Here is a 5,085-nt window from a genome sequence, read left to right as displayed (position 1 = left end):
CAAAGGCCTCTCCAGCCACTTACGTATGTCTATCAGTCGCAGTTATTCTACTACCACTCCAAATTCGGATCTGCTGCGAAGAAATGTGTGGATGGTTGGCAGTGGTAAAAAAACAAATAAGTAAGCCATCACTTGCAGCGGTGGTTTCCCCTGCCACTAACCTTTTCTTTTTTACATGAGGCAGATGCGAGCATGAGATTTTTGGTAGACATGGGTGCTTGCATTTCTCTTCAGCCAAGGCTAATCTCAAGGACACAACATTGTCTGTCTAAGTCTGCCGACATCCGCCTGGTATCAGCAAACAGATCTGCGATACTCTCCCATGGTTATGAAACCCTCGCAGTATTGTTTGGAAGTACCAAATATAATTGAAAGTTTCTTGTGGCTGACATCACATTACCAATCCTCGGGGCGAACTTCCTCTCAGATTTCCAACACCTACAGTAGTTATGTCAACTTGGTTTTGTACTCCTCGACCCCTCTCCACCCCGCCCTCTCTGAACTCATCTTACCCAGAAGTTTTACATCCAGAACTTCATCAAATGCTCACGATTCTCACTAAACACGGCATTTGTCACCATATCAAGACGACGGGACTCCTAGTGTTCGCCAGATTCGCCAGTAACCACTAAACAAACGTTTGTCAAAGTGGAAGAAATGGGCCTGTGCCAAAGGCCTCTAGACCACAGTCGTCAACTTACTCATCTTCCTGAAGAAAGATGGCTCTCTGCACCTATGTGGGGATTACAGGCTCCAGAATATGCAGACAGAATCAGATGACTACCTAATCCCAAACCTTGCCGACATGACCTCCAACTTGCACAACGAAAGGTTTCCTCCACACTCAACTTCCTGAAGGGGTATTATCAGGGGCCCATGAACCCAGAAGACCTCCCTAAAACAACCATCACCTTCACTTACTTCTGTTTCTGCCTTCATAATGCTGGGGCCACTTTTCAACGTCTCATGGACGGCATCTTACAGGACCTCTCATTCTATGTATGTTATGTAGACGACATACTTGTGTTCTCTTCCTCCATAACGGAACATCTCCGTCATCTATGCATCCTACTCAATTGCCTACGACAAGTATACCTTTGGCATTAAAAAATTATTGTTTTTAGGACACCGCACCAGTCTTAAAGGAGTCCAGACCCTCCTTGTGGAAAGGTGGCAGTCGTTCAGAACTTCCCCACGCCCTTGACTGTTAAAACACTCTAACAATGACTAGACATGATCAACTATTATCATCCTTTCCTACTAACCATCGCCGCCACTCTAACCCTGCTCGGTAGTGGGTCACAATGTCAAACGAAAAAATGTCGAAAGACAAAATGTCAACAACCAAAATGTCGACGGACATATTGTCGACATATAATAGACTAAATGTCGACAAACAAATTGTCGACATCCGAATGTATTTTGAATATATAATTCTAGGATTTTTAGTATTTTCTTTATTTTTTTATAATTTTTTTCTTTTTAATTTTGTTTTTTTTTTTATTCTTAATTACTCTCTTACCCAATTACCTGTGATTACTACACTTATTTTTTTCAATTACCCAATTACCTGTAATAACTCAATTAGTCACACAAAGGATTTATTACGTTGACTTGTTTTAAGGAATGCATTCAAATCTTATTTTTTAATTTTCTTTTGTAAATGTTGTGACTTCAGCATTCCAATTTTAATTTTTTTTTTTTCGACAAGGGCTTACGCAGAAATGGAGGTAATTCAAACGAACAAGGGAAGCCAAAAGCGTATGCATAATTGATACATATACGTGGTGGATAAGGAAAGAGAAAATAAAATCTACTGGAGATGTTAGAAATAAGGACTTTACAGTGAAAGACTAATAAACAATGGTTAAGTGATATCTTTATCTCGAGAACATTGCCAGCCACAAGATTTTATACGAAAAGAATTACTCATGATTAAACAAGACATGAAAGCAAAAGCTAGAGAGACAGATGAAATTACTTTATCAATAGTGAACAAATGTACCGAAAATATTCCTGTTGAAGTAGCTAGAGCTTTACCAAAAAAGGAAACTCTTGCACGTACTGTAAAGAGAGTACGTTATTCTCAACATCGGAATGAAGATTTAACACTTGCAACAGGATGAAAAACCTTTTACAGTACACCTGGGAAGAAATCAATATTTATTCCACTGCAAGGAATCTGCAGCTTCTTAAAGAAAAAAGGATGGTTGTGTGATGGCACCTTTGATTCAGCTCCATTAGGAAAACAACTGTACACAGTAAATGCCATAATAAAGGAAAACATAACTCTTACCCTAATATATTGAGTTACAACTCACAAAGATGAGAATACATATGACATAATATTCCGCTGGCTTAAAAGTCTTCACTTGACTCGAGTTTCAGTGTCGCTGGACTTCGAGCATTCAGCCATTGATAGCGGTAAGAAGTTTTTCCCAGATGCTGACGTATACAGTTTTATTCCATTTTGGACAATGCCTCTGGTGAAAGGTACAAAGAATAGGTTTACAATTATGGTATTCAAATACTGAAAATGCAATGGCAATAAAGAAAATTCAAGCACTCGCATTTGTGCCAAAACAGGACGTATAAGAAAGGGATAATGCGAAGAAAGGGATAATACTTTAGATGCATTTCTGCGGTATTTATAGACGATGTGGTTGGGCGTTTTGCAGTGTGGTAGAAGGAGACAGCCCCAATTTGAAGTCAGTTTATGGTCATGCTATGAGAGAACATTAAATTGTATACCAAGAACAAACAACATGCTTGAAGAATGGCACAATGCTTTCAAGAAGAGAATGATGATTATACACCCAACGGAAGAAAAACTTCTGCGAAAACTCCATTGTTGAAGGCTATAACATTGAAAATGTATTGGAAAATTTGCAAGCAATAGCTCACAATTTGTAACTATGCATTGTTATTCCCTATTATGATTTTTAATCATGTTCCACAATTTTATAATTTTGTAATAAATATTCTATAGCTAATTTGGTTCGTTGATATCTCTTATATGCATCCACTTTTGGTTTATAACATACATTCAAAATACACCCATTTTTGTTTTGTTTCCCCCTATGCTGTTGGTTGTTTGTTTATCTATTAATTCCTCCAATAGTGAGCAAAATCTTTTGAAAACCCATTACCTACAGTATATCAATGGAAATTGCCCTGGAGAGCTGTACATTTGGAAGTTGGCAATTTGTCTGTCGACATTCAGTCCATTTGTGTAGACATTACGTCCGTCGACATTTAGTCTTTCGACATTTTGTCTTTCTACATTTGGTCTGCACACCCCCTGCTCCTACCCTCCCTCCAGGGTAAGCCAAAATACCTGAAGTGGGGTCCCCTTCCGCAAACGGCCTTCTGCAATGCAATGAATGCCCTATCGATTTCTGCTGCTCTCACTTTTCCCATGCCACCTGCACATCTCCTTCTCTCCACCGATGTCAGCCATGTCACTTTTGGGGCAGTCCTTGAGCAGGTGGACAATGGCCTGACCTGCCATTGGCCCTCTTCAGTAGAAAATTGTCCAAGGAAGAATCTAACTTTGACCGCTAATTGCTGGTTGTACACTTGGCTCTCCATCACTTTCACACTTCTTGGAAGGTATGCCCTTCATCATTCGCATGAACCATACGGCTCTGGCGCATGCTTTCACTCAACAGTCCGATGCCTGGTCTGCCCGTCAGCGCCAACGTCTCTCCACTGTGGCTGAAGACAATTGTACCCTTCAGCACGCCCATGGGAAAATGAATCCTGTTGCCAATGCCCGGTCAAGAAACTCATTGGCTCCCATTCCCCTGGCATTGGATTACAAGGCCTTGGCAGAAGCCTAACGAAAAGATCCAGAGTACCAAGCATGTAGGACATCCTGCACATCCCTCCGTTGGGAGGATGTTCCTCTCAACAACTTCAACGTCCCCCTCCCTTGTGACATCAGTACTAGTAGACCTAGACCTAGACCTAAGTCCCCTACCCAAATCACAAAGTCATCACTACCTGTTTACCCTCATCAACAACTTCACTCATTGGCCTGAAGCCATTCCCATGGACACTGCAACGTCTGCCTCAAGTATATCTGCCTTACTTTTAGGATGGATAGCGAGATTTAATATACTTTTGACAGGGGTACCACTTTCACCTTTTAATCAGGACATCCTTAGCAAATCTCCTGGGAATCACCATTCCACAGTCAATCGCATACAACCCTGCGGCCAATAGTATGGGTGAACATTTTCACCGTAACTTCAAAGCAGCTTTGATGTCCCACTGCAAGGACACCGGCTGATTTATCCAGCTTTTCTGGGTCCTCCTGCAACTAAGGACCACTCTAAAAGTCGCATTGGGTGTCTTGTCAGCTGAGATGGTATATGGTGACTCGTTAGTTGTCCCTGCCGAGTTTTTCTCCATCTGCAACCTCCTCTGACAATCTCCAGCGCCACTTAGGAATGTAAATGGTGGACTACCCTTAAATCTGTATTTTTAGGACATCCTTTGCTTAAACCAGCGGACTCTGACACTCACTCTCCAAAGGAAAGGGCACCCCTTTTGGCTAATGTGTTTGACAGTCAGTAGAACAATGAGAAAATAATTTTTCCCCATTCTTATTTTCCTAGAGCTAAACTAATTGGTAATATTAAAACACTTTCAGTAGACATTGTTGCCGATTGAAGCGTACAGCCTAAAGGAATTTCTCTTTTGTATTCTGTAAAAGTAGTTAGTTTCTTAGTTTTTAAGTTGTCTGTTATTTTCTGCAAGTTAGTAAGATGTTCTGACTGAAGTTGTGAGAGAATTGTTAATGTTACTCCGCTGAGTAGATGTGTTTATGGTAGCTTTACTGATTACTGCCCAATTTTCATAAGCCTCATATCACCTAGAGTTATTATTATTATTATTATTATTATTATTATTATTATTATTATTATTATTATTATTATTGGTAATAATAATAATAATAATAATAATAATAATAATAATAATAATAATAATAATAATGATAATAATAATAATAACATTAATTAAAAATGATGATATTATTATTATTATTATTATTATTATTATTATTATTATTATTATTAT

This window comes from Palaemon carinicauda, chromosome 15 (genome assembly GCF_036898095.1).
Source record: "Palaemon carinicauda isolate YSFRI2023 chromosome 15, ASM3689809v2, whole genome shotgun sequence".
Taxonomy (NCBI): domain Eukaryota; kingdom Metazoa; phylum Arthropoda; class Malacostraca; order Decapoda; family Palaemonidae; genus Palaemon; species Palaemon carinicauda.
Note: the sequence above shows the minus strand (reverse complement) of the source record.